Here is a 12,439-nt window from a genome sequence, read left to right as displayed (position 1 = left end):
TGTCATAAGCACAGTTTAGGGATTAACCGATACACTGGCCTAATATTGATATTGGCCACGATGGTGCGGCTGCTGTTTGCCTAATGGTAAATAAAGACATTGACTGATGCCTGTGACTAATTTGTTGTGTCATATCAATTATGCACCAGCAAATCATGCAAAAATAGTGTGACGAAGAGCCAAAGGACTTTGAAATTGTTTTTTTTTTTCCTAAGGAAGCTTCCTCTGGTTCACTGGCAAAAAACAGAAACCAAAGTAAAAATAAATATTTAAATTTAAAAAACAAAAAACATCAGTTTTGATGCTGCCTATCAGTAAATCGACATTTTGAAAATTAGTATTTATAAAGAAATTGACAACTGGCACATGCTTAGTACAGGGATACATCCAGGATATTAGAAATAATCTAAGACAGCATTTAAAACAGCTATCAGCAGGGTTTTTCCGGGGTTCAAATGAGCAGTTGGGGTTTTTTCCTACACACGTAAGAGACTGATGCACAGCACACTGGTAACAGTCACAGCTTGATGAAGTTTGCATGCTGTCGCTTGGTAAAATGTGTCACTGAAAGGCATGCTCTGCACAGAAAACCTCCATGCGAATGCTTTGGCTGCCTGCAACCACTCACCAACCAACCAGCTACGGCGTACACATTTTTATCGCAGCGACCAGAGGTTGCCAGGGGGGTTTGCCAACTGGTCTCCAGGCTTGTGTGCCTGAGGTCTGAGGTACCAGCTGAGTCTGTGTTACTTAATTCAAAGAAGATCATAATTACGGTGCTGATGATGTTCTTGAGGCTTTGGCTAAAACCTCTTTAGTAGCTACCACAAATATTTCTGTGCAACAAAAAGCTTAATCTAGAGTATTATTAGAGTAAACTTACAGTTATCTTTGATTACTTTTATTTTCAGCGTCCTCGTCTGTTGTACTCACATACAAACTGACTTATAATCACACAAGGAGTTCTCAAAGGACCTCTGATTATGAGCTGATTAGCTTCTGCCCCAGGGGCGAAGATAATGAAAGCATTATTGCCCATTTAATCTTGGATGCCCATGTAGTGAATCTGTCTGGATTAAGCTTTGAATCTTTATAACATTATTTTTTTTTGTAAGTATCCACTTTAGCGTCATGGGAACTGCTTGTTCAACATGTCAACAAATCTGCATAAACTTAGGTGGCTCTCACAGACAGACAAGAGAGAGAGAGAAAGCAGTGCCAGCAAACGTCGGATGGACTCCACCTCGTAAAGTACTACGCTTCACCCTGGCAGAAATAAACCTCACAGCCCTTGGTGCCAAGTATTCCCGTTGATGAAAAGCTAGTTGTGAGTGGCCCCAGTCGTACCCCGGCAGAGCCAAGCTGACTGGCGTTAATAAGAAAGAAAGGCGGCTGTGTAAAACACTCTTGCAGCTCTTTCTGTCCAATAAAGGCCATTTTACAAGTTATTATTTTCCCTGGTGATTTGGAAGGTGGTGAAGCAAAAGCTGGCAAAGAGGAGCGGCAGCAGAGGGCAACGACGGTTCAATGGGAATGAGAAATAAGATAAAGCAGGGGAGCCTCTGGTAACCATCTGCATTGAAACCACTGCTTAACAGAAACAACTGAAAAAAACCCCAACTACGCATTAAAACGAAACCTAACCTACAAAGAGAAGACGAAAAGGAGGGGCCCAAACATACTACACTATGAAAAAGGAAAAGAAAGAAAAGAAAACCACAAACTTGGTACCCGCTGCTGGCTGACATCTGATGTCATACATCTACTAGTGTGTTTGTGTGCTAGAGGGATGAGATGCTGCAGTATCTAAAAGACAGCAGGACCCCCAGAGGTTTGTGTGAAGACTGGTGCAGAGCAGAGTGATTATCTCTTGTCGTGCTCACCAACACAGCATGCTTATCAGCGGTGGAGCGTCATGGGCCTCTGAATGCAGCACGCAAACCAGCTACGACATCACACTGGAGGGTTAGCCTCATTCTTCTCTGCTAATGAGGTCTGAATTGCCACTTTCCATTAGAACCATTACTGTGTGCCCAAAATATTACAGCAGGATGGCCTGCTATTAAATTGCAGCCGAACCAACGATCTGGTAATTGAAAAAAATAATATGAATACATTTTTGATAAACATCAGGACAAAAATGTCAAAACTAATATATTTGCACTTTTCTGTGTTGTACAGCAAGGACTTGAACACATGACGCGAAGATGTTGGGGCCTAGAAACTGGCAAACTGAACTAAACTGGTTTGTCTGGCGTTATTCAAGTAATTTAAAAATAATAATCAACTTATTCAGTAATTAAAATATCCAGGTCTTATACTGATTTCTGGACATAATTACAAACACGAACTCTGTGTGTTACTCTTCTTCACAGTTGATTATTAGATTTTTCAACACATTTTGTTATTTGGGGGTTTAAGTCTGATGAAATGACCAAACTATAAGGACATGCATGTAGTTAACAGTAAGGATGTTGAAGATATGCGCCTACCACTTTTCTGGCAATTTCATATTTGATAGTAACATCATATGCATTTTTGTATTCAGTACATAACTTTCACCTATCACTAATATTAGGATTAGCGTTGCTGTTTCTCACTAATGTGTTGGGCTGTCAGCTAGATGTGCACACGTGTAACTGAGGAGGACATCAATCCTACACTGATAGTTCTGTGTATCAAAATTGTGTCACATGTTGAGTCAGTAAAAGGGAGGAAACTCTGTGGTTTCTGTGTCCCTAACCACACTGAGACCAAATCTACACTCATATGAGGGCTTAGGAGCCAACAGCCTTTGGGAGTGACTACGAATGTAAGAACAATTGGTTCGCTTATATTAAAGGCAACGAGTCTGGGTGTGTTCAGTAAATAAGTGAATTTACTGTTATTTCTGAGAATCTGATAAATAAATATGCCCATTCAGCTTTAGTAAATCAAACCCTGAAAAACAAAAGTGATACAAAAAGGTTTTAACAATGACGCTACTCTTTGGGGTGCCGAGACTGCCTTTATACAGAAAAAATGGGAGATAGTGCTTGTAAAAGTCTAACAGATTCACAGCATTTATTGTAAATGCACAGGTTTTGTTTAGGTATCTAATTAATCAAATTAATTATAAGTGACAGAAATAAGTATAACTCTGTATTCTGGTGTCATAATAGAATTAATAAGCTACCTAACTGTGATTTGAAAAATGTTTTGCAGCACTGTCACAAAGAAAGAGCAAATCCCTAGTTTTCTGTATGTTATTCCAAGCTACCACCAAACCTACATTTGTAAGCATTATACAGGGCGGGCAAACTCTCCAATAGCCCTAAAGTCCATCTAAATATGCAGGTTATCATCGTTTCTTGTTTTCTTGCATGCTTGGACTCATTAATTAGTATGCATAATCATGTATAGGCACACTCAGTCAAAGATGCTGGATGTTTGGTTAGTCATCTGAGCACTCTCTTTGTGCATAAAGAGGCCAATTTCTTTGCTTGAATAAATACAAACTGAATCAAACATCATGAGCACTTGTATGGGAATAAGGATGTTTCTACTGATAAAATGCATCAGAATAAAGCTGGAAACATCCATGAAATCTATTCACGAGTTAGATTCATGATTTAATTAGTGGAGGGCAAAAACTCTTTGGGTCAGCTCACAGATGTTGGGCAACTAAAGTCAAAGAGAAAGTGAAGACCAGTGAATAACTGACATGTCCTATGGTAATCAAGAATTTACATTTATGGGGAAAAGAGTGCCTGAGTAATGTGATAACACATGCTAATAAAATCTATGATCTAATAAAATCTGTGACCCTTTACCAAGACTGTCAATTCTATAGCCAGTACCTGGAATTTAGGTCCAAATGCACTCTAGGAGGCTAAAAAGAGGAAAACGGAAGGAAAACTTGGACTCAACCCATTCACCATACTAGGTTCAGGAATAGCTCTTGACATATTGGCCTACCCAGCATGCCCTCTGCCTCTCTAGACAGCTCTGACATCATTATACAGCAGATACAGACCAGGACATCAGCTGCACAGTCGAGGTTATATAAGTGAACTCTCTACGTTTCTTAGCATTCAGCTCTGCTGCCCCACCACGGGGAAAAGGGAGGGGATGGGAGTAGATGATGAGAAGGGAAAAGGGGGGGGGGATAAGGAGCAGGAAAAAGAGCAAGGAGGCCAGGAAGAAAGACGAAAAGAAAGAGCGTCTGAAAAAGAGAGGCCCGCTGGGGTGCTTACTGCCGGGAGAGACTGAAGGTCACCCTTGGCCCCCTTAAGGAGCCCCAGAGAAGAGAAGAGAAGAGAAGAGAAGAGAAGAGAAGAAGAGAAGAGAAGAGAAGAGAAGAGAAGAGAAGAGAAGAGAAGAGAAGAGAAGAGAGCATCCACCATCCTTGTGATCTTTCAGGCAACCCTGTTACATCACAATCAGTCGGCAAGCAGAGCCAGGAATTCTTATTTGCTTTTCTTCTTTGCATAGAAAAAATAAATACATTTACACTAATAAAAGTGTGAGTCTCAAAAACATCACTTAAATTTCTTTCACACCTCATTTTCAGTCCATTTGCAGTCACAGCCTCTAAATGGACCTCTAAAGAACACAGCTACACTCGAATGGTGGATTTGTCCAAGGCTAATAATCAACCCAGGGACAGAACCCTGAGATTTAAACTGATAGCTAATGATTAATGAATTGCAGCCATCCGGGGTCATATCACCTCATGTGACATAAAGTAACACTTTTAGACTGCTTTTGTATAAAATCCCAAGACTCTACGGTCATTTAGAGCCTCGTCCAAAAATATGACTAATACACTTTTAAGTTTCAGGTCCTTTTGATGTGCAAATTGCTCTCTATCTCTGAAGTGCTTCCAAATGTAAAAACTCTCCATGTTATGATTTGCAGCTGGTTAGCATGTTTAAAATCCTTATAGTCTGCTATCTGATACATGCTTCACTGAGCCAGAGAAAGTGCTTCTGTTGCAAGCTTGATGGATTCAACTGCAAGAGCCTACAGCTTTTAGACTGTCACCTTCTATCAGCACAGCACAAGCTACTGAGAATCCAGACCCAGGAAAGGCGTTAAGCAGAGTGGCTACATTAAGTGATTTCATTATTATAGCACTGTAATGTGGTGATGACGGCTTTTGCACGCAAACAGCTGTGAGTGCGCACAGGAAACAATCCCAGTTGCATTAACTAACGATCTGCAATTGTGCACTGTGGTTGTTTTCAGCAGGGATTCTCACATGCCCTGTGGGGATGATGAAGGTGTCAGTGTTGCTTGTCGTCTGTCAGTCGGAGCTGTTGCATATTAACAAGCATTATTAAGGTGTTTCTTGGCATCATTAAGCAGTTCAGTTGGCAATACTTTGCATTTGGTTTGGCATTCATGCCAAAGCTGTCTTTAACCACCCTACTGTATTGAACTGTACTCTATTCTGCAGCTGTTTATCTAAAACAAACTGCATTAGTGGATGCACAGCATAACAGAGCATTTAACAGCTGTAATTGCTTTAATGTGCTGATCAACTAGAACAATGCTCAGATATGTGCGATATAAAGTGATCAGATCTGACAGCGATCATCAGAGCTGTACTGGGCGTTAATTGTGCACAGACAGAAGCAGGAAGAGAAAAGGTCCTAAAGGATTACAGGGACTATCATGTAACCAGCTACATTTACACAAATGCACAAAATACATGCACACATAGGATCTTGCAAACTTAAAAGTGCATTTGTCACACTCGTTTTGATCTATAGGACTGTTTGCAATGCAAGATCATTTCCAGTGATTTAAAATCTTATTTCTGCATCACCTGAGCAGGGCTGTGGTGTCCATGAGAGAGAAACAGAGTGACACAACTCCCATCAGTGACATATCACTGGCCTCCCACCAATGAATGAGAGCATGGATAAGACCAGCAGTTGCATACAGTCAGTAGATTTGCTCAACCACCATATACCTTTATAGCTTTGCACAGTCAATTGCTATTTTTGCAGACTGATGTTGATAAAGCAGAATTGAAAGTGGAATCATATGCCTCAACACGATTGCTGTGAATCACACATTAATGACTCAATAAGTGCAATCTGTATAATAACTATTTTCACTGTTGACACTTCTTTTGATGATAAGCTTTAATACTATTACTAAATTATGGCCATAGCTTTTACTTAAAGTGTCTAAATCCCACCCTCTACAAAATGATGCTTAAACTCTTGTGCAGCACCAGTTTTGATTTAATATTGCTTGCATTAGTGCACAAGTCTGCACGGGAGCCTGAAAATATAATAAACAGGTTTTTTTCCCTATTTCTGATCAAATATACTGACTTCCTGTGGACCTCCCCTTCACCACCCCATTGTAAAAAAAAAAATAAAAATAAATAAATCCTGGAAACGCCCCTGACTTAAAGTTAATTTATTAGAGCCTTAAATCATAGTAATAAGCATTGATCTGCAGTGCTCTTACTGATACTAGATTACAGACTGCATTGTTGGACTAGGGCTGTGACTTCTGCAACATCCGAGGGAAGAAAAAGTTGGAAACCAAATTAGGGTCAGGTAACCGCCACTTGAGGCTCCCTTTAGGAGGACTGTAGGTGTAGCCTGTCATAGCTACTGATCTTTATCAGTTAAGCTATCAGCCCCTATGCGTGTGTGCACGTGTGTATGCGTGATTTGACCGTGCGCGCGTCAGTGTGCAGCAGGCGTAAATGCCAAGCTGCACACAGTACAATTAACCGCAACAAAAGCCAACAAAAAAAGGCTCTATCAGTACCCTGATGATCACTTTGGGTGTGCTGACAACTGCTAGCCGGAGTGATACAGTGGTGCCGGAGTGACGAGCAGGATTACCCAGCCCCTGCTGGACTCCACTCCGTGCGTTACCCTTCGCTGCTGATCCGATCTGTCAAACCAGCCCGGGCTACTGAGGCTAGCGCCGCCAAACAACTGCCTGCCCACCACGCTGTGAACGTCGGACGTGTTTCGGCATGATCGCAACACTCACCTTCAGTTACTCCCCACGCGGTTTGGACACAACTTCCAGCTGGGATACGAGGCGGAAATAAAGCGGGAGAAAGTCCCCGGGTTCATGCACAAGTGTAGCAGTAGAGAAGCGCTGGATGGCTCCCCCGTCCCCTCACTCCGAGCCCATTCCTCGGCCAAGCTGCTGCGCCTCGTACCGTCAAATTATCTCCGCGCTCGGACAACAACCCCCAGTGCTCCTTCGTGCAAAGCTTCAGCGCGGATTCGAGCCGTTTGTTTCCCCTTTTTGTTGCCTTCCAGTAGCGTTTGGATGGGCTGCAACGACAGCGGGGGGAAAGAAGCGAAAAAGAAATACTACACGCTCGCTCCTCCCTCCGCTTATGCCCGGTACAGTAAGGGGAGCGCTCGGCAGTGTAAGCACTTATTAAAACTATCTACTGCTCTCTACAGGAATTCCACTGTAAAGCACGCACTGTACACACGGACACATGTCGGGACGTTCGTGTCGCGTGAAATGCGGCGCAATCCTCTTCTTTGACTCGCCTCACTTGTCCTTATTTATTGACTTCATCATCACCCCCTCGGAGGCCCCCTCCATCCCCGTTTCCTCCTCATCCTTCCCTCCCTCCCCCTGGGAATCTGGGAGTCATTCACCTCAATGAACATTCAGATGTCATGAATGAACGTAACAGAGGCGTGAAATACTGTAATAGGAAACAATGTTAGAGCCGGGGAAAATATAATAATATATATTAATAATAAAATAAATAATATAGAGACACATTTTATTAATAGGATTCCACAAATAGCTATATTTTGATTGGAATCGGTTTGGACGTGCGTTTTTTAAAAATAATTGATTAGGTCTATTGAAGAATCAATAAAATTGAGCATTTTATTGAATAATTGTTTAAAAAAAATCAAACGTAAACTGACGATATGGGAGTATGCCCATGCTTTTCAGACATTTTATACATGAAGTGATTAGAAATAATCAGCAAAATAATCAATAATCCTTCCGAGTTTATTGTCTTGTTTGACTAATATCCCTTTACAGTTGATTTTTAAAGAAAGGCGGATACTGAAATATTTTTATTCAATAAAGCACTCGATTTTAATGATTCATCTGTTGGCCTAATCAATTATCATATCTTTTAAACATGCATGTCCAAACCTACTCCGATCAAATCTTTTTCTAAATAAAATTTAACAAAAAGACAGTCTACAAATATTGTCTTATTTTTAATTTGATAGCACCAGCAAAAAAATGTGGAAATTAAGGACAGGGGCAAAAATGTGCATTACAACAAACTCCGAATAATTTTCTTTAAAGTAAAATTGCAAAGACTTTGAATGTCTCATCATCTGCAGTACATAACATCATCAGATGATTCCAAGAATCTGGAGAAATCTCTGTACACAAGGGACAAAGCTGAAAATCAATACTGGACGCGTGTGATCTTCAGGTCCTCAGGCGGCACTGCATTAAAGACAAGCGTGACTCTGTCATGGAAATCACAGTATGGGCTCAGGAACACTTCCAGAAGTCATTGTGAGTGAAAGTTCACCGTGCCATTAACAAATTCAGGTTAAAGTTCCGTCAAGCAAAGAGGAAGCCATATGTCAACATAATTCTAAAACGCCGCCGTCTTCTCTGGATCAAAGCTCATTTTGACCTCTCTGCATTCAGTCGCACTTGTTATTAATCTCTGTCTCTCTTCCACAGCATGTCTTTTGTCCAGTCTTCCTTCTCTCACCCCAACCGGTCGCAGCAGATGGCCCCGCCCCTCCCTGAGCCTGGTTCTGCTGGAGGTTTCTTCCTGTTAAAAGGGAGTTTTTCCTTCCCACTGTCGCCAAAGTGCTTGCTCACAGGGGGTTGTTGGGTTTTTCTCTGTTGTATTATTGTAGGGCCTACCTTACAATATAAAGCGCCTTGAGGTGATTGTTGTGATTTGGCATTGTATAAATAAAATTGAATTGAATTTAAGGGGGGCGGGACGGTCTGGCTTATTATCAGAGTTAAGTTCAGAACCCTGCTGTCTCTGATGGTATGGGGATGCGTTAGTGCCCATGGAATTGTCAGCTTTCACATATGTAAAGGGACCATCAGTGCTATAAAGGTTATATATACAGGTTTTAGAAGAACACATGCTTCCATCCAGATGATGTCCTGTTCACGGAAGCTTATATATTTCAGCAAGATGATGCTAAACAGCATACTGTGGCTATTACAACAGCATGGCTTCATAGCAGAGGAGTCGGGATGCTGAAGCAACCGGCATGCAGTTCAGACCTTTGCCCTGCTGGAAGTGAAAAATATAACAAAGGAGATGCAGCACTGCCGAGCAGATAGAAACCTACATCAGACAAAGAGCAGGCTTCAGACTGCTCTAAATGTTGTTGTTTTTTAACGTTTGGCTCTAATATATGGTGTTTCCTTCTTTATAATTACAAAGTCTTATGAGATTTAGAAATACTTCTCACAGTTTTTAACCCCTAAGCCATTATTATGGAATCACCGGAGCAGAAACAGCACTGCATCTTATATATTCCTTTCTTTTTTTTAAATCACTGGATGTTAGAAAGGCAACCAGCAAGACTGCACCCCTTGCTGTGCCATTTCTGGTCTGCGAGCCATATGTTTGTTACCCCTAAATTACGCATCATATTTAATAAAACATGTTTTCTTCTCACTACAATCTCATTCTCGCTATATTGTGCATCATTCCACTTATTTAATAACTAACAACAACTGTGGATACAGAGCAGATAATATTCTTTGTTATCATCAAATATAATGTTACATTTAAACTTGAGAGATAATAGACTCCACTTATTTTGATCAAAATAACAGCTGGAAAAACATAATCTTCTTTCTTGCAGCAAAATTACCACAATTGTTTCAAATAAGCCGTCACGCTGAGATCCCGAAGGCATCAGGGATTCTATCATCAAATGGTAAAGTGCAAAAGCTTTCTTTTTCAAAAAAAAAAAAGATATATAAATAATACCATCACATCTTTTTTAGAATAGAGTCCAACTTTTTTTTCTTAAAAAGAACATGGCACCGGAAGATCTTATGAAGTGAAGCTTCAGGGATTCAAAAGCTTTCTCCTTCCTCTCTCCAGTCTTGAAAGACATCCTGTGTTCGGTGAATGTACAGCCCCTGAAAGCCATACGGATATTTCTGTCCAGCTAATCTTGCTGCAAATATGCAGGCAGTCGCCAGCTCCGAGAGTGACACACTCTGTTCACACTGAACGCCCAGAATGTGTGGCATTTACATTTGATGGGTTTGCAGAAGTGGAAATGTGTAAAGAATAAAGGTTTATTTCAAGTGCAAATGCCACTGCAGCACACACATGAAAGATTCTTGTGTGTCTGCATTCCCACACAGGGCTTTAAAATGTGAACCCTGATATGAGAGTTTCTGTTTGGCGTCGCGCTGGTGTCATTTGCCGCTTTGTTTCATTTCCGCTTCTATTTTCAGGAAGAGTCTGTTCTGTAAAATAAAGCACCAACAACCAAATAACCACCGGCTGTTCACAGAAAGACACCAGTTAATAATAATGATGATGTATTCCTCTCTGTTCTGCTTTAAAGGGGGCGTTGAATAGGCGCGTGATTTACAGGCCTGCATCTGGAGTTTTGAGTTCAGATGTCATCAGTTTCAGCTGCTGCTGTGATAACGCCGAAGGACGCCAATTACTGAGGGACAGCAACCGTGTGCCAAATTGCACGGTGCTCCAGCCAGTTGATGCAGGACTAGTTCACTCTGGATCAAAAATCAACCTGCTGGTGGAAACGAAGCTGGGGGATCAGCATGGTGGAGAAATGCATCAACTGTGAACTTTATAACAGTTTTAGTTTTTGCCAGTCCATCCAGGATTTGTTCAAATATTCAGGCCAGACCAATGTAGTACAACCACCTACTGACACACAAATTCAGTGCTGGGTTTATTTATAAGCAACTACTTTACAACAAGATAAATTTCAAGGATGAATATTAAAGCCTCCAAGTGTCCAATCAAGCACTTTAATTACACATTGCACTACCCAAACTTAACCTTTGGCTACATGCTTTGCAAATGTCAGCCCTTCTTCCTGCACTGGCATACAACTACTACAGAATCCTATTGGTGCACATTACATGCATGCAGAGATTTGGCTGTAAAGGAGCTGGGGGAAGATGCCATGAGGACATCTGGTCTGGAGAATGGATGGATGAATACGTGAATGAGGGCGAAGATGGACAGCTGGATGGATAATAGCCTTTCTATATGAATCTATTCCCACCGCAGACTGTGGAGAAACGCAGAGAGAGCATCTGGGAAATTCGAGACTTGGATTTGGATTCACCATTTGTCAACATTACCGAAGCCACAAAACCAAAAAAAATGCCAAATGGGAACACTGGCACAGTCAAATATGTCTGCAAAGAGTCACTGATTTTTTCTTTCTTTCTAGAAATTGATGGAAAGCTCAGGATTGTATTCGAGACACTTATTGCAGTTAAAAAGACAAATAACTTGCAGTGCTTCACTTGGGTTTTGTACAGTTTGTCACTGTGATTTTGCATTTAGCAATCCATACAGCATGCACATATGTGGAAAATTATATGTTTTCCCCCTAAGCTTTCCTCGCTCTCAGTAGAATTAAAAACCAAACCAAACAGAACCTTTTATTTAGAAAAGAAAAGGTTTTTATGTTTCTTTTAGAGAAATAAAGACATGTTCAGCATAATTTGATGCAGAAAGGACACATGTTCATGCTTAAAAATTCACCACAATTCATGGAGGAAATTAATTTTCTGACACTAAAAAAATTCTAATTGGAAACCCCCAGGCTGCACGCTTAATATGTCCTCTTTCCCACCAGTGTGCGAGTGAAACCTGTGCCCATGCATATGCATATTCTTCTAATGATCGTTGGCTTTCTGTGAAACACACTGTATTCCCCATGCAATGAAATGTGTTATATAAATAAAGATTTGCTTTACTGCTTGAACTGTTAATTATCTTGATTGGCTGTACATATAATAAGTAAAATTATGCCAAAATGCCAGAGCACACGAGTGACATCCTTCAACTTTTTCAGTTCAAGTCTATATCTAAATGTTGCCAAAGCAGCCTTGGCTTATTTCCATACAGTAAGGGCAAAAATGGCATTTAGAGCTTTTTGCACTTGACGCTACAACGCTGAAGAGATTTTGGAGATTTAAAAAAGCAATAAAAACAGTCTGCATAGGTCACAGACTGAATTAAACCCCCATTTTCTTCCAGTGTTAATCCTATGGAAGCACTGATTGCCCGCCCTGCTCATGAATTAATTTTTACATATTGTTATTCGTACAATGTGTAGGATTTAAAAAGCTTGTTATAAAAAAATGCTTATCAGTCAAAATGACAAGAACAATGTAAATATGACTCTGATACCAAATGTCATAACCAGCT

General features: G+C 40.8%; 1 protein-coding gene across 2 annotated transcripts in view; it reads right to left on the bottom strand.

Moving 5' to 3' along the window:
* The window catches only part of thrab (thyroid hormone receptor alpha b), a 156,963-nt gene extending 149,616 nt beyond the window's left edge, over positions 1-7,347 (bottom strand). For both annotated transcript variants that reach the window (XM_039616067.1, XM_039616071.1), the window contains exon 1: positions 7,009-7,347. The gene's annotated coding sequence lies outside the window, so the exon portion shown is untranslated. The remainder of the gene's footprint in view (positions 1-7,008) is intronic.
* Between the last annotated feature and the right edge of the window lie 5,092 nt (positions 7,348-12,439).

The sequence above is a fragment of the Oreochromis aureus genome, linkage group 8 (genome assembly GCF_013358895.1).
Source record: "Oreochromis aureus strain Israel breed Guangdong linkage group 8, ZZ_aureus, whole genome shotgun sequence".
Lineage (NCBI taxonomy): Eukaryota > Metazoa > Chordata > Actinopteri > Cichliformes > Cichlidae > Oreochromis > Oreochromis aureus.
This window is presented reverse-complemented; position numbering and strand designations above follow the sequence as displayed.